The sequence below is a fragment of the Cryptomeria japonica genome, chromosome 5, assembly GCF_030272615.1.
Source record: "Cryptomeria japonica chromosome 5, Sugi_1.0, whole genome shotgun sequence".
Lineage (NCBI taxonomy): Eukaryota > Viridiplantae > Streptophyta > Pinopsida > Cupressales > Cupressaceae > Cryptomeria > Cryptomeria japonica.
Genome location: NC_081409.1, coordinates 854,488,452 through 854,516,351, shown reverse-complemented (window position 1 = coordinate 854,516,351; position 27,900 = coordinate 854,488,452). Strand labels below are relative to the sequence as shown.

Here is a 27,900-nt window from a genome sequence, read left to right as displayed (position 1 = left end):
AACAAGACACCCCCCCACCAAAGGCATGAACTGATGGCCTACCTGGTTGGGGAAAACACCAACTTCATATCCTAACTAAGTTTTTTTTCTTCTTTATGAAAAGGAGAGCTTCCTATAAGAACCTTTCCTACAGGACATATTCGGGGAATATAGGGTTTTGTTCATGTTTGAAACAAATTCCTCCAACCCAATGGTAGTGGAAGACTCCAAATGGAACTTTTTTTTTCTCACCTCATAATTTCATCTTGTATGGCTCAGAGAGCAATGAATTTCTCCTCGGTCATCTCCATGTTTTGGGAAAACATATTCTCCATTTTTATTTTTATGGAGCCCTACTTATCATGTAGTGCCTCAACCACTTTGGCCATATCCTTCATGTCATTACCTCAGTTTACTTTCTCATTAAGCTATTAGCAACAACCAAGAAGGAATACTAAGAGGGGGGGTGAATCAGTCTTCACTAGAATATAAAAAAATTAAGCACAATAATAGATCTACCAAATTAAATCAATAGATAGATAATCAAATTAATATCACAACACACAACACCAAGATTTTGACATGGAAAACTCGATTAAGGGAAAAACCATGGTGGGATCCTACCCACATTAAGATGATACTCTATAGTAGTATGTAAAGATATGACAATGGGGAATGCACATGCATTCAGGCACACTGCCTAGAGCTCACTCCTCAAATAATATATTCCTAGAAGGATACAACTCTCAAGGAAGTCTGACTAACTTACAATAATATTCAGACTACAATCCAAAAGAAATGAACTGAAAGAATACCACCTGGTTACAATTCTGGTTAAGAACAAATGTCTGTTCTACAACACCAATCTCACCACAAACTCAACACCATAGGATAAATCACTTGTTCAAACATAAACCTCTCTCTGATAATGCAAACACAACATCAACACAAAACTACATGACTATATCACCTATATATACAATTCATCAACCTTGATAACAAGGTCGACTAAACCCTCAACCCTCACTTACAATATTACATCACATAATACAAATATCAACCACTAGACTAATATAATGATTTACATAGCATAAAATGGTCCTAAATAAAATTCCCAAATGATTACATCCAACGAAAATCATGCCAAGATCAACCATAATACACTACACCAGAAATACCACATAACATGCAAATCATCACCAATTGATAGAAACCACCAAAAAATCACACAACAATCAATGCAGATCACCAAAAAAACAAAGACATGACTAGAAAACACCAAAAACCATGTTAAAACCATCTGAAATAGCTGCACAAATAGCACATATCAAATCTTCATTGATCAACATCTGAAAACTCAAGAACACAACCAATCAACAACTATCATGAAGAAAGATATCTTGCACAACACCAAATCATGATCCATCTAAAATAAAGATACACAAGACCATCCAAAAAAATATCCTAAATGCTCAGCACGAGATCACACCAAAATATATCAGAGGTAATATCAACCTCTACGAAACAGTGATTAGCAAACCAATACTACAAACTGAATAAAAAAATCTTCCCAATCACACCAAAATAAATCATAGGAATATGTTGACATGAATGACAACAACATATCCTAGAAACAACAATGGCTAACCATGATGAACAATCTCCCCATTTGGCATTGATGGCAGCATATGAATGCGAAAAACAATCAACACAAAGAAAGAAGATATCACTAGCAAACTCCTGCTAAGATCAAGACAGATAAAGTAATTTTTCACATGATCTTCTACTCCTTTGACAATGATACCAAAGATCTCAAATTAGATAACCAAACTTATTCTCCCCCTTTGAATATGAAACAAAAATTTCTCCTCCCAAAACACAGACTACTCCAGTAGAGGAGCAACACCAAATCATCAATCTGGATAAAAGACTAAGCCTCTGAAATCCACCAGATCGATGCCACTCAATGCATCTAGTTCTCATTAGGAGAGGTGGATACCCCTAACTTGTCTCTGAAATAGACAAATGTATCTATAGGAAAAGGCTTGTTGAAAGTACCAGCTATTAGTTCTTTTGTAGATACTGATGCTCTAAAAACAGGATTAATGGACAATAAAGAAATCATGTTGGTAAACTTTCAACCATAAGAATACCATGAAAATGAGTCCATATCAAAATCATATCAAGAAATATTAGTAACAAAGAAAATAGGAAAATAAAGATCTAGATAACTCTAATACTCCCCCCTATGCTCGATGATGTTGGCTCTTCCTTGTTCCTCTCATCTCCAAGTCCCAAATGAGTGTAGCTCTCAGCTTTTAGCACTATCCATGGATGTCATATGAAGATTCAAGATGGTTGTAAATAAAAAAATAAATGCTTATGCAAGTGTAAAAGGTTTTCTATGAGAAATCTCCTGATGTCTATGTGAATTTTATTATAATAACAATACTCTAAAATGCTCTCTAATTTTTCTTTTGCTCTGGGAATGTGGTCCTTTTATAGGGAAAAATGTTGATTGAGTGGGTAAGATTGAGTAGGCTTGTGAAGGGTCAAGATTTATGGGTTTAGGATCCATGTGATGGCTTGAGAGGAGAGAGAAGGAGCATTTAATGCCTAAAGAGACATGAGGGTAACCTCATGTGGGTTGGGTTATTGGATAAATCTACTATCCAATGGATAAAATCTTGTGCAAGAGTAAAAGGGCTAACCATGGTCAAAGAAATGACCCATGAGTTAAAATATGGTTGAGTTAAAGAAAAAGTCTCTAACCAAAGGTTAAGTCCTAGTTAACCATTTGTGGTCATGTAAGAGCCTTTAATGGTTATTGAAGACTTTTGATGTTAGCTTGTTTGAGACACAAAACCTTTAATAATTATTGAAGACTTTGGAGGTTGTTTTGAGAAGTGACGTTTGTTAAGGGATGTGCAAATGATTAGAGAGGGGGATTAGGCTAATTACAAGGGGTTAGAAGAGTCTAGAAAGGGTTTAGAAGATTCTAGAAGGGGGTTAGTGAGAAAATGGTTGATGATAAAAAGGGATTTTAATTAAAATAAAATTCATTTATTTTAATTAAAATCATACAACTTGCATTTGCAGGTGAGTGCAAGTGGGAGGGTTTTAGGGATATAAAATAAATGTTGATTTATTTAAATGTGGAGAGAGGTACTTTAAACAAATATGCTTTATTCATTTAATTAATTGTCAGAATATGGTTTAATGAATTAAATTAAATAACTTAAATAACTTATTTAATTAATAGGAGAAGAGGTTTAAGATGAATTAATTAAATATTAATTTAATTAATTTATGATCGATGGTTAAATAATCAAATAAATACTAAATATTCATTTAATTAAGTAGACAGATTTGGGTGTCTACATTTGCCCCTCTTTGAGACAATGTGGTTTATCACATTGTTTCGAAGAAAAACAAGTAATAATAGTACGTGCCCTAGTATGTACTGAGTTGGTGGTTAGGTATGTCCCCTCAAGAAATGGGACACGATTTCAAAAATTTGGGTGATCTCTCAAAATTTAAAAAAAAATTAGGCATGGGAATGGGGGTTTTTGGAATGAATTAGGGTGAATGTTGAGAAGATAACCCCATCATGATTGGACCCAAGAATGGGATTATATTCTTATCTATCTCATAGAAACCGAAATTAATTGCATGTGGACAATAGAGATGAACAATGAGTGAACAAATGAATGGGTGATATACAACAAAATCGAATATAAAAAAATGAGATGAAATGATGATCCATGAATTATTTATAATGCTTTATTTCCTCATCGAGAATAGTAGTACATATCTTGGCCAAGGCATCAAAAACCAAGGTTGAGCGTTTCACCTGGAAGAAAGCATCATAGACAAGGAAAGTTCCCCTCCATTTGGGCTCATATACAAATGGTCAAGGTATATGTTGTAGTCAGTAATCTATAGTGATCCAGGACTATATTTTTTCATAGGATCGCATATCTTAGTGAGCTTCCCATGTAGAGACCATTAGTATATGCCCCAAAAACTCATTGGAACAATCCGCAGACAACAAACAAATAAAAAGATATTGGGAACCATCTTGGATACTCTAATCATTTATGGATACCTTGGAGTAGCATAGGAACCTGATAAAAATACAAAAATTTCGACCAAGTGCTTATTAGCCAAACAAAATTTTCTCGTCAAAGAAAAAAATGGAACCATGTCTTGTTTGTAAGGAAGGATGCATCCTTGTGAAGATGGTTATGCATAGATTTGTGATTTGTTGGTTGATTTGATAAGTGGTCATTGTTTAAGGAGTTTCAAAATGTTGTTTTTGCATCTGTTGCGATGTGTATGTACAAGGAACAATATAGTTTGCAATGTTTTTGATTGATTTTAATGTTTTTGTCATTTTTTTGGATTTTTTTTAATGCTGTAAATTTTATTTTTTTATGTTTTCGTCAGGTCATTTTGAAATGTTTTTGGCATTATTTGAGATTTTATGAATGTTTTTGCTATTATTTCAGGACATTTTTGAATATGAAACTCAATGAATCATATGCATGGAGAATCCACTCCCTTCACTAGGTTAAGCACATTGCCCTTAGTTAAGTGTTGATATGAAATTGGGATGCAAGACACATGAAGTAATAACCCTGATTTCATATCAATAACAAGCCATGGTATAAATAATGTATGAGTGGATGCAATGGATGTGATCAAAACAAGTCTGAGAGGAAATGGAGCTATAGCCTTTACGAATGATGCCTATTTGCTACGTTTTCACCACCGTACTTATCCAAGGCACCACCGTAGTGGTTTTCAAAATTTGGATGAATGATTTTTCTTTACTATTTTCTTGATTTTTTTTTTAATTTTAATTTATTTGTATTGGGTGATATTGGATGAGCCCGATGCTCTGCACAACTTATGTATGAAACTTTTTGAGATGCATTCTATTGATAGGATCTTCTAGTGGTTCTCCTTTGAAGTTTCTAACTGATATGCCCTAGACCCAAAGATGATAGTGATGACATATGGATCCAGCGAATTGGATTCAAATTTTCTCCGGTGTTCTCTGTTCGGTTGATTGCGAGGATTCTCCATGAGAACAAGATCTCCTACTTCAAATGTGTGATGTTTGACCCTATGATTGTAGCTTCTGCTCATGCATTGTTGATAGGCTTTTACGTGATTGTAGGTAGCTCTTTTCTTTTCATTAAGAAGTTCCAAGTCCTGAAGACATGAAACTCGATATTCTTCATCATTTATTATATTTCACAAGGAGACTCATAGAGATGTTAATTCAACATCAATAGGAAAGATGGTTTTTGCTCCATAAAATAGTGAGTAGGGGTTGTTCTTGTAGGGGTTCGAATTCTAGTTTGATATGCCCATAGTGTTAGATTCAAACGAATGTGCCAATAGTGGACAACATTATTGGCTATCTTTTTGAGGATTTTTCAATATATTCTTATTTGATGCTTCTACTTGACCATTTCCTTCTAGGTAATATGGGGTGGAAAAATGATGTTTGATATGAAACTTCTCTTAGAGTTCATAGACATCTTGATTTTTGAAAGGGATCCCGTTATCTATGATGATGGACATGGGTACACCATACTGGAAGATGATGTAATTAAGGATGAATGAGGTAATCTACTTGCTAGTGACTTGGGTGAGCGAAACGAATTCGATCCACTTGGTGAAGTACTCTATGGTGGTAATGATAAATTTATGACCACTAGATGAAGATGGATAGATTTTACCCACAAGGTCAAGTCCCCACTGACAAAAGGGCCATGGTGTTGTGATAAGTTGTAATTATGGCACTGGGGCATGTATTAGATATCCGTAAACTTGGAACTTCTTGCACTTTGTGACAAAGTACTAGGAGTCCTTTTCCATGGACGACCAATAGTATCCTGCCTGCACGATCCTTTTAGCCAATGAAGGCCCACTTGAATGAGTTCCATAGATACCTTCATGTACTTCTTCTAATAATGTGGTCACCACACCTTTTTCTAGACATCAGAGGAGTCTACCATTGAGACCTTGTTGGTATAGGATTTCAACAATGATGGTGTATTGAGAGGATTGGCATATGAAGGTTTTTTGTTGATTGTTTGATTGGTTAGGGGGAAGGATTCGATCACTTAAATAGGCATAAAAGTTATCATACCATGGGGAATCAAGACCAATGAGTTAAAAAAATATCAGATTCTGAGATATCATAAGTGGGGATCCAAAGTTATTCAACTAAGAACTCATAGCATGTGGAGTTCTGTGGAAGATCAAGGAGAGAGGCTATTATAGACATTGCATCTGCAACTTTGTTTTGGTCTCGAGGAATCTGCTCAAAAGTGATAGCTATGAATAATTCTTTAAAGCTATCAACCATTTTCTTGTACAACATGTGCTTATCATCCTTAGTTTGGTATTCATCAGTGACATGTCGGATTACTAGTTGTAAATCACCATAGACCTGTAGCTCTTTTAAGTTAAATTGCATGACCATGTGTGGTGCTATGATCAAGGCTTCATATTCTTCTATGTTGTTGGTGCATGGGAATGTAAGCTAATATGATTTTGGAATGCTATCACCTTGAGGTGTGATGGAGAGAATGCCCGCTCTAGAACCATGTCTGGTATATGAGCCATCAAAATATAAATTCCATTGTCATGCTAGAATAACTTTGAAAATATCATCTGGAAAATTGGAAATGAGAAGATGGTCGCCTATGAGTGATGCATTAGCTAGTTGATCTGCAATGACTTGTCCTTTGATCGCCCAGTGTTCCACATATTCTATGTCAAATTCATGGAGGAGCATAACCCACTTTGTCAAATGGGTAGTGAGTGCTACTTTACTGAGTAGACACTTGAGTGGATCTATCTTGGAAATGAGTTGTATCTTGTGTGTCAACATGTAGTGCCTCAATTTGGTGGCTGCCAAAATTACTGCTAGACAAGCTCCTTCGATAGGGGTATAATTGAGTTCATACCCTACCAATATTCTGGAAATGTAGTATATTGCACATTGTTTGCCTTCTGCATTATGTTGTGCAAGAAAGATGCCTAAGACCATAGGTGTAGCTTATATGTATAACAATAAGGGCTTGCCTAGAGATGGTGGCATCATTAATGGTGGTGTCATTAGGTAGTCCTTTAAGTGGTGGCAATTCTCTTCCCATTTGAAATGAACATTCTTGTGAAGAAAATGTGTGAAGGGATGATATTTGTTTGCCAATTGTGCAATGAACTGTTGAATTGATTGAAGACTTCCTTGTAATGTTCTTAGTTGACTGATATTTCTAGGAGGTGGCATTTCCATAATTTCTTTGACCTTTGCAGGATCAACCTCAATTCCTTTGTTTGAAACAATATATCCCAGGAGCTTCCTAGAGGTTACCCCAAAGACATACTTCTTTGAATTTAAGTGTACATTATATTTCTCATCTGTTGAAGATTTTGTCAAGTACAATGAGGTGACCCTCTCTAGTTAATGATTTAGCTAGTAAATCATCCACATAGTCTTCCATTAGTGTATGCATCATATCATGGAAGATGGTAGTCATTGCCCTTTGATATGTGGCACTAGCATTCTTGAGACTGAATAGCATTACATTCCAATAGTATGTACCCCATGGGCATGTAAAAGTTGTTTTGTGTTGATCCTCTAGAGCAATATTTATCTGGTTGTACCCTAAAAATCCATCCATGAGTGAGAGCATTGCGTGTCCTGTTGTGAGGTCTGCGATCATATCAATGTTTGGAAGGGAGAAGTCATCCTTAGGATATGCTTTGTTTAGATCTCTAAAATTTATATAGCTACGAATGTCCCCAGTCAGTTTTGCCACTGGTACCAGGTTGGAGATCCATTCTACATAGTCAATGGGTCTTATGAAACACATCAAATAGCTTTTTGAGTTCATCTTTTACTAATAGTGCAATCTGAGGATGCATCTTTCCAAGCCTCTATTTTACTAGTCTTGCTCCTTCTGCTATTGTTAAGTGATGCATCACTAGCTCTCGATTGAGTCCTGGCATGTCTGCATAGGACCACACAAAATTGATTTGTTTCTTGTGAAAGAACTCTATGAAATCATGATCTCTGCTAGAGTCAGTGATTCTGCTAGATGTAGTATGTGTGAATTTTTTAGGTGTCCGTAGATTGACCTCCTTTATTTCTTCTATGAGAATAGATGATCTCTCATGACTAGTGCTAAAGGAGATAATGTCACACCTTCCATCCTTAGGCATCTCAGAGAGGTTTTCACCATTGGATACATCCTTTGTTTTTACTCTTTTTGTTTCCACAAGTGCCATAGTGTGGTTTTCACTTGACGATCCTATTTTGATTGTAATATTTTTGTGAAGAAAAGGTGTGGCATTCTCTCCAAAGTAAGCCTCACTATTAATTTTGATAGCATACCCAACTTAATGATCCCCACTTAGTATGTCATCCTATAATTCTAGAAAGTCTATGATCGCATCATCGTTTTAGAAGGTGTCAAGGTCTAGAGGGTCTTGTGGGTTCCACTCAATGAGTTCAGGGTAAATAATTGGCATTACTTCATCGACCAGGTTAAGTTCATAGGATGTGCTGGTTATGGTTAGTATGAAGGAGCCAAGGTCATCGATAGTACTATCCTCTTCGTAACCAGGCTTGGGAGGTGACCTATTTGAAGTTTCCTCATTAACTGGGTCCCAAAAGGCCTTAATAAATGCATCTCCTTCAGCTTTCTTTGTTGGCATTCTACACTCTTATGAGAATAGTTGATGTCATCACATATTGCAACCAACTGGATATCATCTGGCAACCAACCAATAGTTACCGGCACTGGCAATAGACTTCTACATTCACTGACAGGCACTTCACCGACAGTGAAAAGAATGCATACCGATAGTCAAGCCCACATGGAATACACTTTTGTTTTATAATATAATTATCTCTTATAAAAGCCGACATGGCATATTGTAAAAGACTCATATATATGTATGAGATCTTATAGGTCATTTTGATGTGAGATAATGAGTGAGAGAGGAATATAGATGATATTTTGTATAAGGTGATATAGTTGACAGTGAATGTTTTGGTTATAGACTGAGCTTAAACCGGTACTAAACCTGGTATAGTTGATGCTGATTTGAAGCAATACATTGTATTGGATTTTGATAATCAATTTTGTAAGTTAGTGAGACTTCTATCTTGTGATTAAGTTGTGATATTTAGGTAGTTGGCCTCCCTACATGTGCAGGCCCCTCATTGTAAGTAATATTTATTCATTGGCCAGTGAGTGAATATTGTGGGTCACAAATCCCATCGAGGTTTTTCCCACATCGGGTTTCCTCATTAAATATCTTGTGTTATGATGTGTTCTCTATGTTGTCTCTATTATTCTTATTTGTTGCATTCATTCGTATTTACAAGTACACCATTTTGTGTGTAGACACCAATTCACCCCCCTTCTCAGTGTCTTTGGGACTATCATTGACTCTAACAATTGGTATCAAAGTGTAGTCCTCTATTTTCAAAAGTACCAACTTGAGGAAGATTCTGAATCTAGTACAGATGGAGAGCTTAAGAAAACAATTGGAAGGAGCTCTTGTAGACTATGATGCAGAAAAAGTGAAGAACATCAAATTGGAGGATGAACTTAAAACAACTCAAGAATTCATTCTGGAACTTTAATATAACCTGGTTATTGCAAAGAATAAGATAAAAGAACTTCACATGCAGATATAGAATAAGGATGATGAAAAAGAAACTCTTAGAGAACTTGCAAATAAGTTGAGACAAGAAAACAACACTATGAAGAATGAAATGCAAGATATGACTATGAGGTTTTGTAATGATATTGAAGACGGGAAGAAGAATGAATAAGACTTGTCTAGGAGACTCAATGATGTTGGAAATGAAAATCTAAGACTTAGTCATGAAAATGATATGTTGAAGATAGATCAGATTCACATGAAACATGATAAAATTGAGCTTATGAGATAAAAAGGAATTCTGAAAAATGAATTGTCTAATACAAATAAACACAAAGGCAAATTCAAGAAAAGTTTAGAGGAGCTTGATGATATGCTAAAAAGTCAGAAACCTAATGCAGAGACTAATGGACTTGGACTTGAAGTTGGAGAAAGTTCTGGCACTGCAAAACATCTAGACCAGAGCAAATCGGTACAACAACCTAATACTTATACATTTAATGGCAAATGTTTCAGTTGTAATAAATATGGTCATAGAGAAAATTAGTGTAGATTCAGAAACAATCAGAATATTAATGCACCTACCGGTCAATGTTCAAAATGCAACAAAGTTGGTCATAATTCAAAAAATTGCAAAATGAATGTGAAATGTTATGTTTGTGGAAGATATGGACATTATCTAATCAATGCAAAACACAAACCAGAGTAGGATATGGAAAGGCTATTCAGAGGAATAATGTGACTTGTTATGCTTGTAACAAGATTGGACATATTGCTAAATTTTGTAGAAGCAGGACTTCACTAACAAACAATAAAGGACCCAGTTTGAAAGGCAAAGAAAAGTTAGATGAGGAAAAACAAGAATTTTCAAAATAATGGATTAAAAAGAGAGATTAGAAAAATGATGAAACTATCTCTATACCGGTAGAACAGAGTAACCCTCCACCGGCAGGAGATTCTTCATCCAGCTAAGAAGTAACCCTTTGGGGGTATTGCAGCAAGTTGAAAATCTTGCAGATTACCCTTGGTTGATGGTGAGAAATTAGATTTCTTCCTTATTAGCAGATGTGTTAAGTTTTCACTTAACCAATGAGCATTTAAGGTAGTTGGTGAGAGAATATCATTATAAATCAGTTGATTTCCCTCTTTTTTGACTCACCAAGCATTTAATTTATCATAGAGCACAAAAACTGAGCGAAGACATTCAAGGCGAAGGTGCGAAGTGATTTCTTCATAAATTCAAAATATATTCAAGCAGTTAAAGGTATTTTTCAATGGACTCTTCTTCTGCTCCCAAATTTATTTCGAACCCTACCATTGTGGAAAATGTGAAACGCCCTAAGTCCATGTTTAAGATAATTCTAGAAATTACAAAGCAAGATAACTTTGTAGGGGCATTCTCGAAAACTCCTAAAGGTGTAGCATTTGCAGAATACCCTAGGATGTATATACATTGCAATATTGAAGAACTAGGTTCTAAAGAATTGATGAAAATGTTTACTAAGGTCATTTGTGATAAACTTGGTGTTGTTAAACCCGAACATAAAATTGTGGAAACTCTCGGTTTTGTGGAAAAACTGAATATCCCTCAATTTCCAGGGAAGTAGTAAGGATTGTACTAAATAGAGCACATGGAGAATTCTTATGGTTATATTTTGTCTGCAAGATAACATGACAAACAATTAGGGTAGTGATTGGTTTACCCTCAATCGACAGCAAACCTGACAAAACAAAGAAGATTCCTAACAACAAAGTGATAAGCCTAACCAGAGCAACATCTTACAATAGTTCACTAAGAGTAAATGACATCAAGGACATCAATGCAAGATTTATAAGTATGGTGCTAGGATACAAGACCACACATGCTAACAGGCTAAATTCATTTTCTAGGCTCTGTATATAGTGCTTATGAGATGGTAAATAACAGTGCAATGATAGATGTATGTGAATGGCTAAAAGATGAGCTTATTGACAATTTGAAAAAGATTAAAGGAAATAAGAAAGGTACATTCCGCTTTGGAAACCTTTTGGTATGCTTAATGTTGTACTTTGCTAAAGAGATCCCTGGTACAGGACCTAAAGACTTTGATTCTGATTCACCGGTAGGAAAATAACTTCAGAAAGCTTTCACTGGCATGGGAACTACTAAAAACAACAACATAATATATTACTTCACAACCTTCTAGGCTAAGATGAGAGCTAGAAAAAGGATACCACAAAGTGTTGTGGATAAATATGATAAAGAGATTTGTTTTGTTATTGAAAGAGATGAGACATGGATGGAGGCAGTACTCCCTAGGACTATTTGGGTCAACAAGATGGGATATGATGTAGACCTTAACATTCTGGAAATATATGCTAAAGCTTTACTGGAAGCACCCAGAGAACAATCATAAAAGGTCTTTGGTAGTGCTAAGACTATTGAAGGTGATGTAAATCTATTGAAGAAAAGGAAGAAAAGAGAAAAATTCATTAGAGATGCTTCTAAGAATGTAAAGGAAGTTAAGAAAAATGTCATGAACATCAGTGGCATATCGGCTAGTGAGCTTGAAGAACTTCAACAGGAGGCACACATTTCACCGGTTGACACACCTTCTGGAACTGACAATGAGAAGGCAACAAAATTTGAAAGAGTTGAAAGGAGCAAGAGAAAACCTTCACCGGTACCCTCTTCTTCACCTAAGAAAACAAGGACTTTGAGGAAGAAACAACAAGCAGTCATAAACTACCCAAGAAACTGACAACAAAGAAGAAACAACAACCGGTTACCCCTTCTTTGAATGACTTATTGAATAAGATAACTGATTATGGAAATTTGGATAGTGTGCACAAACTGTATGGTACATTTAATGATTCTAATAGGGAAGGCATTAAGAACAATAGTATTCTACACTTGGACATATATAAAAAGGTTCTAATTGAAGTTGCAGATGACTTACCTAATGAACTCTATAGAAGATTGGATGCAAAAAGGATAGCAGTGATGGAATTAGACAAGAAACTAAAAGTTGAAAAACTTCTAGTTGTACATCCTGTTAACTCTAAAGAAGAAATTGATGAATTAATCTCCGAGGCTAACCAATCTAGTTTTGCTAGTGGACACTGGAAAGTAAGCTTAATGATAGGAAGAGTGAAAGACATTGCTGATAATTGGGACATAATTTTTGTGGAAAAAGAAAAACAAGAGGAAATTAACTGACATAAAAAGACATTTAAAGTGTATTAGAAGGACAAGGACAAGGGAAAAGGTAAAATTGGTGGAATTCCAAACATCAAAATTACTGGAAATCCACTGTCACCTTTGGATAATGCATCGGTACACACACAAGATCCACCAGTTACTGATACTAAAGGTATTACACATGATGGTACAAATCCCAAATATAAGATACTCTTTACTATGAATGTGGATACTCGAGAAGTAAATATTTTTGTGGATAAGGAAAATTCAGAGGTAAAGACAGACAATATTGAAAGTGGCAACACGACAGAGAAACCGCTAGAAACTATTGAAGTTAAGATCCCAACCTAAATAGAGCAACCATCAGAAAATGAGAAACCTACTGAAGGTAAAGATGCTAGCATAGGGCCACTGGAGACAGAGATACCGACAGTTCATCTTTCAGGATAACAAACTGAGACAGAGGTACACACTGAGATAGAGAAACCGACAATCACAGTGACATCAAAATAGTCTAAGAAACCCTTGCAGGTTGAGATGCAAACCTAGACTGATCCACCAAAGCAAATTGGAAGTAAAATGGTTACAACTGATGGAAGCACAGAGGTAATAAAGGTAATTGGTTAGATATCAAACACATCTTCAGGTGAATTCAGACCTACCAATGTTACAATGGTACTTTTGGATTCAATAAAAAAGATAATGGATTGGAATGCATTGGCCTACAAGGCAATTGATAACACTTTACCAGTTCTCAAATTGATTGCACCGAATTGTAATAGAGATCATATTAAGGATTATCTAGGTAAATTGGATACAATGTCCAAATTTATTGCTAACAATGTAATAACTATTGATAAAGTGAATGAGGACACAATAAAGGAGAAAGTTGAAAAAGAGAAGGATACATTCTTTCAAGATGTTGGCAAATTCACATTCTAAGTGAAATTGTAGGTGATTGAAGGTATTTTCATTGATGGAAAGCTTACAATCCTATGGCACCGGCACCGGTAACACCAAAGATGTTCATTGGCACCCTAGCCAACAAGATTTTTATTTATTATATTTTGTAATTAATTATAAAATCTTTTTGTAAGCCGACAAGGCAAGTTGTAATATGACTCATATAAGTATGAGTTCTTGTAAATCATTTAGGATATGCGGATATGGTTACATTATTGCAGAACTAAGATGCGAACATTAAGGTAGAGTTTGGAATAAGGTTTGGAAGTTGTATGAGCTTAAACCGGTCCTGAACCTGGCATAGCAGATGCTAATCCGAAGTAGTACATAACATTGGATTTTCATAATCCATTTTTGTAAGTCAGTGAGACTTCCCTTTTTGTACTTAAGCAGTGAGCTTTAGGAAGTTGGCCTTCCTGTATGCACAGGCCCCTATTGTGTCAATGATATTCACTTATTGGCCAGTGAGTGAATATAGTGGGTCACAAATCCCACCGAGGTTTTTCCTACACCAGGTTTCCTCATTAAAATATTGTGTTATGGTGCACTTTCTATGTTGTGTTTATTGTCCTTATTTACTGCATTAATTTTGGTTTATTGGTACATTGTTTTGAGATGCAATTCATTTAATAAGTTAAGAAAATCTATTAACCGATAAGATACTGATCCACCCCCCCTCTCAGTATCTTTGGGAATCCTAACAATTGGTATCAGAGCCTCATCCTCTATTTTTGAATGCCTAACAACTTGAGGAAGATTCTGACACCGGTATAGATGGATAATCTGAGAAAGAAATTGGAAACACCTCTTGCAGATTATGATGCAGAAAAATTAAAGAATATAAAACTTGAAGATGATCTAAAGGCTGCACAGGAAATCATTCAAGGACTTCAGGAAAATCTCACTATTGCTAGGAACAAAAGAAGAGAACTTCATGAGAAGATAGAGAGTTATGATGATGAGAAAGAAACTCTTAATGATCTTGTAAGCAAGTTGAAGCAGGATAACATGGCCTTGAAGAATGAGATGCAAGATATGACTATGAGGTTTTGTAAAGACATTGAAGACCGAAAGAAGAATGAAGATGGCCTGGCTAGGAGAATCAATGATTCTAAAAATAAAAATCTAAGAATCAGTCATGAAAATGATATGTTGAAGACATATATAATTCACTTGGAGCATGACAAAAATGAACTCATGAGATAGAAAGATTTCTTGGAAAATGAGTTGGCTACTACAAATCAACACAAGGAGAAATTCAAGAAAAGTTTAGAAGAACTTGATGACATGTTGAAAAATCAAAAACCTAATGGAGATACTAATGGCCTTGGCTTTGTAGTTGGTGAAAGCTCCCACACTGTAAACAAACATGATCATAGAAAACCGGTAAGACAACCTAATGCCTATAAATTTAATGGAAAATGCTTTAAGTGTAACAAGTATGGTCATAGAGAAAATCAGTGTAGATCTAGAAACTATCAGAACAACAATGCACCCACCGATCAATGTTCTAAATGCAACAAAGTTGGACATAATTCAGAAAAATTGTAGAATGAATGTAAGATGCTATGTTTGTGGAAGATTCAGACACTTATCTAATTTATGCAGAATACATAACCGGTAAGCTTCTGACAATTGATCAAATCAATGAGGAAACATTCAAAGAGAAAATGAATAAAGAGAAGGAAAAATTATTGGAGGAGACAGTCAAGAAGAAAAAGGAACATATGGATACCTTATTAGAGGTACTAGGCAAAACAATTTTGGACTTCAAGAAACTATACAGAGATACATGCAAAATGAACATTTTGACAAAAGATATAGATAAAGAAATTGACATAGCCCAAAAGGAAATAAAAGATATTGCTGATAACCTGATAGGTTCATAGGATTCAATATCGGTAGTAGAACAAGAAATTGTAAGATTTGAAGAGAAAATAGAAAAACTTGAGAAAGACAAGGAAAGGATAAAGTTTAAGGCAAAAGAACTAAAGTGTAGACTATGTCCTAAAGTAGATATCCTCATCTCTTTGAGAAAAGAGATTTCTGACGCTCTTGTTCCAGGACTTAAGACACCGGAATAGAAAATGCACTTTATCACCGGTTCAATTCAGAGAACTGAAGCAACACTGAAGGACAGCAAAAGATTCTACAATAGTTTGAATGTTGCCTTAGCAGAAATTTATTAGATTGTAACCAAACGGTTATAGGGATCGAGACAAGAACTACACTCAATTGACATTGAATGACAACCTTTGTCATTGATGCCAAAGGGGGAGTAGTAAAGAATGTGAAAAAGGAATAAGGATGAGAAGAGATCATCTTCTCAGGGGGAGCACACAATTTTGAGAGCTTTGGTAAGACAATTTTGGACAACAGATTTGGATACACTTTTGGTTTTTTTTCTCATGAGTGTTGCCATCAATGCCAAAGGAGGAGATTTTTAGAAAATGCACACTCCAATGAGAAATTGTAGGTGATTGAAGGTATTGTCATTGATGGAAACCTTACAATCCTACGGCACTGGAACCAAAAGATATCGACACAGGCACAAACATCAGCATCGGCACCGGCAAAGATGTTCACCATCACCTTGGCCGACAAGATTTTTATTTATTCTATTTTGTAATTAATTGTAAAATATTTTTGTAAGACGACAAGGAGAGTTGTAATATGACTCATATAAGAATGAGTTCTTGTAAATCATTTAGGATATGCAGATATGGTTATATTATTGCAGAACTAAGATGCAAATATTATGGAAGAGTTTCGAATAAGGTTTGGAAGTTGTATGAGCTTAAACCGATATTGAACCTAGCATAGCATATGCTGATTTGAAGCAATGCATGACATTGGATTTTCATAATCCACTTTTGTAAGTTAGTGAGACTTCCCTTTTTGTACTCAAGTATTGAACTTTAGGCAGCTGGCCTTCCTGCATGTGTAGGCCCCTATTGTATCACTAATATTCACTTATTGGCGAGTGAGAGAATATTTTGGGTCACAAATCCCACCAAGTTTTTTCCCACACCAGGTGTCCTCGTTAAAATATTTTGCTATGGTGTGCTTTCTATGTTGTGTTTATTGTCCTTATTTACTGCATTGATTCTGGTTTATCAATACAGTGCTTTGAGATGCAATTCATTTAATAAGTTAAGAAAATCCATTAACTGGAAAGATACCGATTTACCCCCCTCTCAGTATCTTTAAGAATCCTAATAGAAGACACCATAAAGAAGTGTACAAACCACTTGAATACATTATTACCAACACTTAACAATACAATTTTGGAGTACAAAGAGCTGTATAAGGAAGCATGCAAACCTCACCTTTTGATAGAGGATATAGATAAGGAGATCAATAGAACATAGAAAGAAATTGATGACATAGCTTATAACATAATTGGTTCATCTGAACCCATATCAGTTATTGAGTAGGAAATGGCAAGTTTTGAAGAGAAATTAGAGAAGCTTGAGAAAGAAAAGGCAAGGATAAGGCCTAATGCCTGAGAACTTAAAAATAAACTTGGTCCCAAGTTGGACAATCTTATTTCTCTGAGAATTAAAATATCTAAGGCATTACTTCAAGGACAATGATCACCAAAAGAAAACATGCACTATCTCACTGGCATGATCCAATAGATTGAGGCAACCTTGAATGAAAGCAAAAGGTTTATGCAGAGTCTAAATCTAGTTTTGGCAAATATTTTTAATATTTTAATCAACCGGTTACAGTCTTTGAGGTGAAATTTTTGCACTCATTTGACTATTTTTGACAACTTTTGTCATTGATGTCAAAGGGGGAGTAGTGGAGAGAAAAATGCTTATTTAGAGGAGATCATTTGCTCAGGGGGAACACATCTTTTTGGAAACTTTTTGGACTTCCATTTTTTGAACAGATTTTGGATTTTTCTCATGAGTGTTTTCATCAATGCCAAAGGGGGAGATTGTTGGCATTATACAATTTTATGAGAATAGTTGATGTTGTAATTGATGGAAACCAACTAGAAATCATCGGCCAACCAACTGGTAGTTACCAGGGCTGACAATAGACTTCTACATTCACTGGCAAACACTTCACCGATAGCGGCAACAAAGCATACCAACACTCAAGCCAACATGGAATAAATTTTTATTCTATAATGTAATTATCTCTTGTAAAAGCCGACATGGCATATCTTAAAACACTCATATATGTATAAGATCTTATAGGCCATTTTTAAGAGAGAGAATGAGTGAGAGAGGAATATAGATGATATTTTGTATAAGGTGATATAGTTGACAGCGAAGGTTTTGGTTATAGAATGAGCTTAAACCGGTACTTAACCTACCATAGTTGTGTTGGAAAATGCACACTCCAATGACAAATTGTAGGTGATTTAAGGTATTGTTATTGATGACAACCTTACAATCCTATGGCATTGACAACAACCAAGATGTTCACTAGCACCCTACCTGACAAGATTTTGTTTATTGTATTTTGTATTTATTTGTAAAATCTTTTTGTAAGCCGACAAGGTGAATTGTAACAAGGAATATATATATAAGTATGAGATCTTGTAGAACATATGTAATAAGGAATATGAAGAGATAGATATTATGTGCGAATATTAAGGAAGATTGTGGAATAAGGTTTTCGATTATTGCAAGAGCTTAAACCGGTACTGGACCTAGCATAGTAGATGCTGATTCGAAGCAGTACATGACATTGGATTTATATAATTCACTTTTTTAAGTCAGTGAGACTTCCTTTTTGTATTTAAGCAGCGAGCTTTAGGTAGTTGGCTTTCCTGCATGTGTAGGCCTCTATTGTATCAGTAATATTCACTTATTGGCCAGTGAGCGAATATTGTGGGTCACAAATCCCACCGAGGTTTTTCCCACACCGGGTTTCCTCATTAAAAATATTGTGTTATAGTGTGATTTCTATGTTGTGTTTACCAATCTTATTTACTGCATTATTTTTGATTTACCGGTACACTATTTTGGAATGCATTTCATTTAATAAGTTCAGAAAATCCATTAACCAGTTAGATACTGATTCACCCCCCCCCCCCCTCTCAGTATCTTTGGGAATCCTAACAATTGGTATTAGAGCCTAGTCCTCTATTTTCAAAAGCCTAACAACTTGAGGAATATTCTGACATTGGTAGAGATGGAAAATTTGAGAAAGCAATTGGAAACACCTCTTTTAGACTATGATGCATAAAAGTTGAAGAATATGAAACTTGAAGATGATCTAAAGGCTACACAGAAAATCATTCAAGGAATTCAGGAAAATCTCACTATTGATAGGAATAAAAGAAGAGAACTTCATGAGAAGATACAAAGTGATGATGATGAAAAAGAAACTCTTAATGATCTTGTAAGCAAGTTGAAGCGAGATAGCATGGCCTTGAAGAATTAAATGCAAGATATGACTATGAGGTTTTGTAAAGACATTGAAGACCGAAAGAAGAATGAAGATGACTTGGCTAGGAGAATCAATGATGCTGGAAATGAAAATCAAAGGATCCATCATGAAAATGATATGTTGAAGACATATATAATTCACTTGGAACATGATAAAACTGAACTCATGAGATAGAAAGATTTCTTGGAAAATGAGCTGGCTACTGCAAATCAACACAAGGAGAAATTCAAGAAATGTTCAGAAGAACTTGATGACATGCTGAAAAATCAGAAACCTTATAGAGATACTAATGGTATGGGCATTGAAGTTGGTGAAAGCTCCGATATTGCAAACAATCATGATCACAGTAAGTCGATAAGACAACCTAATGCCTACAAATTTCATGGAAAATGCTTTAATTGTAACAAGTATGGTCATAGAGTAAATCAGTGTAGATCTAGAAACTATCAGAACACTAATGCACCCACCGGTCAATGTTCTAAATCCAACAAAGTTGGTCACAACTCAGAAAATTGCAGAATGAATGTAAGGTGTTATGTTTGTGGAAGATTTGGACACTTATCTAATCAATGCAGAACACATACTGGCATAGGATATGGAAAAGCTATTCAGAAAAACAATGTGACTTGTTATTCTTGTAACAAGACTGGATATATTGTAAAATTTTGTAGAAGTAAGGCATCACCGAAATATAACAAAGGACTCAGTTTGAAAGGTAAAGAAAAGGTTGAAGAAGTAAATCAAGAATTTTCAAAACAATGGATCAGAAAGTCAGATATGAATGTTAATGAAGCTATTCCTTCACCAGTAGAACAGAGTATCACTCCACCGATAGGAGATTCTTCATCTAACTGAAAAGAATCCTTTTGGGGGTATGGCAACAAATTGAAAAACATGCTAATTTACCCTCGGTTGATGGTGAGAAGTTGAAATACTTCTTTACTAGCAAATGTGTTAAGTTTGACTTAACCGATAGGCATTAAATGTGGTAGTTGAAGGAAATGACATTATAATGTTAGGTCCCAAAGACAACTGAGGGGGGGGAGGGGGGTGAATCAGTTGTCTAATAAATTCAAACCAAAATTTTTTTAACCAACTTAATGCTTAATACCGGTAAACTAGTTTAATATGTCGCTAATCAGTTTTAATAGTTAATTGCTATACCGGTTAGGATTAGTGCATGAAACATAAAGAGAAAGTCATCCACAACATATAACACCAATATTTGTACATGGAAACCCTGTAAGGGGAAAAACCATAGTGGGAAACCTTACACACAATCAGATGATACTACTTCAGATGGTAAGTGTACATAAATTGGGTCTGCACATGCAGAAAGGCCAAGCGCCTAGAGCTCACTACTCAATCATAAAATGGGAGTCACACTGACTATAGTTGGATGGTTAAATCCAATAAGAATGTATTGCAAAAAATAGCATCTTCATATGTTGGATTCAGTACCGGTGTAGTTCTGATTATCTTCACAAAAACCCTCCTTCAATCTTCAAATGATGTCTGCGTGTATAGCTCTTCTTATTCTCGCATATACCTTCACACAGTCCTTTTTTGCATTACACATCTGATCTTACAAATAAGATCTTACATTTATACCATAACCTAAGACCAATTTTAGTAGGTCGGCTCTACAAGATATTACAATAAAAACATTTTACAAACAATACAATATCCGATGCAATAACCGATTGAACATGTTGGCTTAATGCATTTACAACAATAATTTATCATCTCCATAGCATGCCATGCTGATTTGGAAAAGATAAACCTACCGGTGTAACCCTGGACCTATTTGCTGGTAACAGCAAATATGCAAATATGAATATACCAATAAAAAAAACTACAGGACAAGATGTCCAAATGATGTCTTCGACATTACCAAGTGTTTTCCATATCATTCCAAGTGTCGGTGATCATTATATCTTATCGGTGTACCAGATATTGGTGACTATGCATGAGTCACTTGCTTGCCAGTGAATGCTGTTGATTCTCCAATGTGCTAGAGTTTTAGTAGGTGTTGACATCAATGATAAAACCATACCAAAATACCAACAATCTCCCCTTTTGGCATTGATGGCAACACAAGATGGAAAAACCATCAAAGTGCCAAAATAGAAATGTCAAATACCAAAAACCAAAATAATTCAAAATACAGATACAAAGAGTAATAATCTCTTCCAAACAACAATCTTTCCCCCTGGGAGCAACATCTGTTTTCCTTGTGTTTTTCAAAGTTTTTCCATACCAATCTCTCCCCCTTTGACATCAAATGCCAAAGTTACAATAAAAACCAAGTTCATATACAAAATACCAATCAATTCAATATACCAACTACTCCCCCTAAGAAGTAGCTTCCCATCAAAGCCAAAAAAAAGATTTCTCTGTTAATTCTGCTAGTTGATGACAATCATCAACTGTCTAAGTCTCTACCGGTGGTGGTATGACTCCAAGCTGATCTCTGAGATATTCAAAAGTCTCCTTAGGCAAAGGTTTAGTGAAAATATCTACAATCTGCTCTTTAGTATTCACATAAATCAATTTTATCTCCTTTGCTTCAACATTTTCCCTTAGAAAATTTAGTTTGATAGAAACATGTTTGGTTTTAGAATGTAATATCGGATTCTTAGATATATCAATTGCTATAGTGTTATCACAATAGATAGTAATAGGTTCCTTGCATTTTACCTTTATGTCTTTCAACATTTGCTTAAGCCATAGTACCTATGTACAGTTAGTTGTTGCTGCAACATATTCTGATTCTGCTGTTGATAAAGATGTACAACTTTGTTTCTTACTCAACCAAGAAACTAATCTGTTTCCAAGAAAGAATACTCTGTCGGTGGTGCTTTTTCTATCATCCACGTCTCCTGCCCAATTTGCATATGTGTATGCACATAATTCAAAGTTTTCATCTCTGGGGTACCATAATCCAATATTTATAGTGCCTTGCAAGTACCAGAAAATCTCTCTTTTCATTCACCGAGCATTCAAACTTCCTTAGAGCACAAAAATTCTGAGCGAAGGCATCCATAGCGAGAAGTGAAGCAAATAATTCAAGAACTCGTACCTAAAGAAAGATTAAGGTATTTATAACAATGGATTCCTCCTCTGCACCTTAATTCATTGCAAACCCTACAGTAATTGAAGTTTTTAAGCACCCTAGACCCGTATTTAAGATTATTTCCAAAATTGTAAACACAGATGATACCCTAGGAGCATTGTCCAAAATACCTAAAGGAGTTGCTTATGCTGAGGATCCTAGAATCTACATACATTTTCATATAGAAGAACTAGGAGATGATGAAATTAAGAACATGTATAGGACTGTTATATGTGATGAAAATGGAAATGTTAAACCAAAACATAAGATAGTCAAAACGATAGATTTTGTGGAGATTCTTAGAATCCCTGATTTTCCTAAGGATGTTATAAGGATAGTGTTAAGAAGAGTTCATGGAGAGTTCTTTTGGTTGGATTCAATTCATAAGATAACCAAAGAGGCAGTTAGGGCAATGATAGGCTTACCTTCCACTGGTAGCAAGTCTGACAAGACTAAAAAGGTTCCAAATGACACTGCAATGACCCTAACCAGTGCAACCTTTGACAAGAGATCCTTGAGAGTAAATGATGTAAAGGATATCAATGTAAGGTTCATTAGCATGATTCTTGGATACAAAGTTACACATGCCAACAGATTAAACTCTATTTCTAGAATATGTATCAAAAGTGCTTATGACTTGGTAAACAACAATGCAAAAATTGACATATGTGAATGGTTGAAGGATGAACTAATAGACAACCTAAAGAAAATCAAAGGGGATAAGAAAGGGACTTTCAGATTTGGCAATTTCATTGTATGTTTAATGTTGTATATAACCAAAGAAGTACCCGATATTGGTAGAAAGGATTTTGGTTTTGACATACCGGTAAGAAAACAACTACTGGACATTCTAAACAACATGGGAGATGACAGAGAAAAGAACATAAATGAGCATTTTCAAATACTGAAGGCTAGAATAAAAATTAGAGAAATGTTATCTCAATCTATAGTAGATAAATATCAAAAGGAGATATGCTTTGTGATAAAGAAAGATGAAATTTGGATGGAGGCAGTGGTTCCGAGGACTATTTGGGTTACAAAAATGGGATATGAAGCTGATGAGAACATAATTGAAACTTATGCAAAAGCAAGTTTCTAGAAGCCCCTAAAGAACCAACTGAAGAAATATTTGGTAGTGAAATAATTGAAAGCAAAATTCAATCTCAAAAAAGAATTAACAAAACTGAATAGATAGTAAGAAAAGGAACAAGGTAGGCAAAAGAAATCAAGGAAGATGTATTGAATAAAACTGGTATTAGGGAGAGTGACTTGGAAGGACTACAACCATAAACACATCTTTCACTAGTTGCTACCTCCTCTGACAGTGAAATACCAAGAGAATTTAAAAGGGTAGTAAGGAAAAGGAGAACCTCACCGGTACCCGCTCCTACACCTAAGAGAACAAGATACAAACAACAGGTAGTTAGGCCTCCGACAAAGAAGTTGACACCAAAGAAAAGGAAAGAAAACCAAGTTTTCCCTCCTTTGGACAAGATTTTGAATGAGATAATTGAACATGGCAAATTGTCAAATATCAACAAGTTGTATAATACACTTTTAGATGATGAAAAAGAAAGTATAGAAAACTGCAAACAAGTGGGATATATTCTTTGTTGAAAAGGAGAAACAAGAAGAGCTTAAGAGACCAAAGACTTTTAAATTCTATCAAAAGGAAAAGGCTAAGGGTAAAGGTAAGGTAGGTAGACCTTTGAGCATAAAGATAATAGACAACTTACCCCCACCTCCTTTAGATACTCCACCAGCAACAAAGAGTATGGAGACAACACATGAGGACACAAATCCTGATTCTGAGGTGTTGTACACAATTAATATCGACACACAAGAAGTCAAAATTGTGGTTGATAAGGAATCAAGTGAGAAAAGAGATGTGGCAACTGAGCCACCAGTAGAAGACACAATAGTTGAGACAAATGTTGAAGATATAGTTGGAGACATTGAAATTGAGAGTGAGCAAGAAACTAATCAGACTACGGATACAGGAAAAGCAGATAGCACTGGTGTACATAATGATGTATCTACTAAGAAACTGACAATTGATAGCAATGAAAAATCTATTGAGATACCGACTGTAGACATTTTAGAAGTTAACATAGAGAAACTGATAGAAAACACAAAATCACAAAAAAAAAAACCGGCAGTGGATACCACTGAAAAATCATCAGAGGCACCATCAGAGAAACCATCAGTAGAGAGCACAGGCAAATAGGTAGAGACACATACAGAGAAATAGGCAGAGCAACAAGATCACTCACAGGTACATTCACAGACAGTGCCACTAGCTACAACTGAAAAACCTAAACCTTTGGTAGTTGAAATGTAGACACAAGCTAACCCTCCAAAGAAAGAGGAAAGAAATGCTATTACTACCACCACCAGATTACAAATTGTGAATATAGTTGGACAGTCATCCAAAGACTCCATGACTAAATTTTGACCTACTAATGTGACAGAGGTATTGCTAATTCAATTAAGAAAATAACAGATTGCAATGCACTAGCATATAAGGCTATTGATGACACCATACCAATTTTGAATATGATTTCACCTAAGTGTAACATAGAGAATAAAGATTCTTTAGGCCAATTAGACACATTGTTTAAACACATAACCAACAATCTTCTAACAATTGATCAAATCAAAGAGGAGAATTTCAGAGAGAAAATGAAAAAAGAGAAGGAAAAATTATTTGAGGAGACAGTAAAAAAGAATAAAGAACATATGGATACATTATTACCAGTATTAGGCAAGACAATTTTGGACTTCAATAAACTGTACAAAGATACATGTAAAACAAACATTTTGATAGAAGATATAGACAAAGAGATCGACATAGCTCAAAAGTAAATCAATGATATTGTTGACAATTTAAAAGGTTCATCAGATTCAATATCGGTAGTAGAACAAGAAATTGCAGGATTTGAAGAGAAATTAGAAAAATTTGAAAAAGATAAGGAAAGGTTAAAATTTAAGGAAAAGGAACTAAAGTGTAGACTAGGTCCTAAATTGGATATCCTCATCTATTTGAGAAAAGAGATCTTTGAGGCTCTTGTTCCAGGACTTAAGTCACTAGAAGAGAAAATGCACTTTCTCACTGGTACAATCCTGAGAACTAAAGGAGCACTGAAAGATAGTGAAAGAGTCTACAATAGTCTGAATGTTGCTTTAGCAGATTTATATCAGATTCTACCCAACTAGTTACAAGGATCAAGACAAGAACTACACTCAATTGACATTGAATGACAACCTTTGTCATTGATGCCAAAGGGGGAGTAGTAGAGGATGAGAAAAAATGTATGACACAAGAGATCATCTGCTCAGGGGGAGCACACAGTTTTGACAGTTTTGGTAAGACAGTTTTGGACAACATTTTTGGATACACTTTTGGCTTTTTCTCATGAGTGTTGCCATTAATGCCAAAGGGGGAGATTGTTGGCAAATTCACACTCCTATGAGACATTTTAGGTGATTGAAGGTATTGTCACTGATGGCAACCTTACAATCCTATGGCACTGACATCGGCAAAGATGTTCACCGACACCTTGGCCAACAAGATTTTGTTTATTGTATTTTGTATTTATTTGTAAAATCTTTTTGTAAGCCGACAAAGAGAATTGTAATAAGGCTCACATATAAGTATGAGATCTTGTAGAACATTTGTAATAAGGAATATGTAGAGCTAGATATTATGTGCGAATATTAAGACAGATTGTAGAATAAGGTTTATGATTATTGCAAGAGCTTAAACCAATACTAAACCTGGCATAACAGATGCTGATCTGAAGCAGTACATGACATTGGATTTATATAATCCACTTTTGTAAGTCAGTGAGACTTCCTTTTTGTATTTAAGCAGTGAGCTTTAGGTAGCTGGCCTTCCTGCATGTGTAGTCCCCTATTGTATTAGTAATATTCACTTATTGGCCAGTGAGTGAATATTGTGGGTCAAAAATCCCACCAAGGTTTTTCCCACACTGGGTTTCCTCATTAAAAATATTGTGTTATGGTGTGCTTTCTATGTTGTGTTTACTAATCTTATTTACTGCATTATTTTTGGTTTCCTAGTACACTGTTTTGGAATGCAATTCATTTAATAAGTTTATAAAATCCATTAACTAGTTAGATATTGATTCACCCCCCCCCTCTTTGTATCTTTCAGAATCCTAACAAGTTGATCATAATTTGAAGCAGTACAATGTATTGGATTTTGATAATCCATTTTGTAAGTCAGTGAAACTTCTATCTTGTGATTAAGAAGTGAGCTTTAGGCAGTTGGCCTCCCTGCATGTGCAGGCCCCTTATTGTAAGTAATTATTACTCATTGGCCAGTGAGTGAATATTGTGGGTCACAAATCCCACCGATGCTTTTCTCACACAAGGTTTCCTCGTTAAATATCTTATGTTATGTTGTGTTCTCTACGTTGTCTCTGTTATTCTTATTTGCTGCATTAATTCTTATTTACTGGTACAGTATTTTCGGCTACAAAGTTCTTAATAAGTTTCAATATTTTGTTAACTAGCTAGATGTTGATTCACCCCCCTCTCAGTGTCTTTGGGACTGTCATTGATTCTAACATTCTTAACCTCAAAAGTGTCCCCATCAAATGATTGTAAAAATGAAGAATCCCACTCATATTCATGCGAATCCATCTTGAAATCACTTTATAGAATTTTGTCACTATGTGTTATAGGGATGTATGCTGATGTGAAAGGTTTGTCACTAGTTGTTGTAGGAGTTTTATCGGATAGGGTTGTTGATGTTGCTTGGGTGTCTAAGGTAGACAAGATTCCTATCCTAAGACTAAAATTTTGGCGGGCAATATAACTCCTTTTCTTACTTGCAGTAAATTGAGGAGTATCTTCATAACTTGAAAATTTAGACCTGGGAGGTTGATTGGCAATAGATATTGTCCTTCTTCTATAAGGGGTGATCTTTTAAGTGGTATTCTTATGTTTCCTTGGAATCTTGAGCTTAGAAGAGCTACCTAAACTAGGGTTGCATCCAAGACCAGTTATATCCCATGGTTGTAACAATGGTTGCAATGGATCTTGTACACCTTTCTTGTGGAATCCCAATGCACTATGGCCATCATAGCCCATATTTTACATTAGGGTAAAACCTTCACCATACCTTTCTGTTGTGATCCTAACTTCTTGTCTACCTATGTCGAAAGGGTCTTTATAGATCCACTCTTCCAAATCTTCATCAAGAGTTTCTTTTTCTTGTGATCTACTTGGGATGAAGCCATCAAGTGTAGTAGTATGGGCTACAACAACTGGTTCGAGTGATTGTTCTAGTTTTTTATAAGTCGTAGGTGAGAGGGGTAGTTGGCCTACATAGAAAAGCTGACTAATATTATACTCTTCTTGACCTTCATCTTGTACTTTCATTTTCAGATTTTCTTGTTTGGGTGTAGAGATCAGTGGATTGGTGAGGTTTTCTATGTGAATGCAAGATGATAAGGCAGTGGTTTATCTATTGCTGGGAATGTTGATATCAAGTTGATGCCTTATATGATTGGAAAAAGTGAAT

General features: G+C 35.3%; 1 protein-coding gene across 1 annotated transcript in view; it reads left to right on the top strand.

Annotated features, from left to right (window-relative positions):
• LOC131876233 (L-type lectin-domain containing receptor kinase VIII.1-like) overlaps window positions 1–27,900 on the top strand; it is a 107,887-nt gene that overhangs the window by 37,774 nt on the left and 42,213 nt on the right. The gene's annotated exons all lie outside the window — the stretch shown is intronic.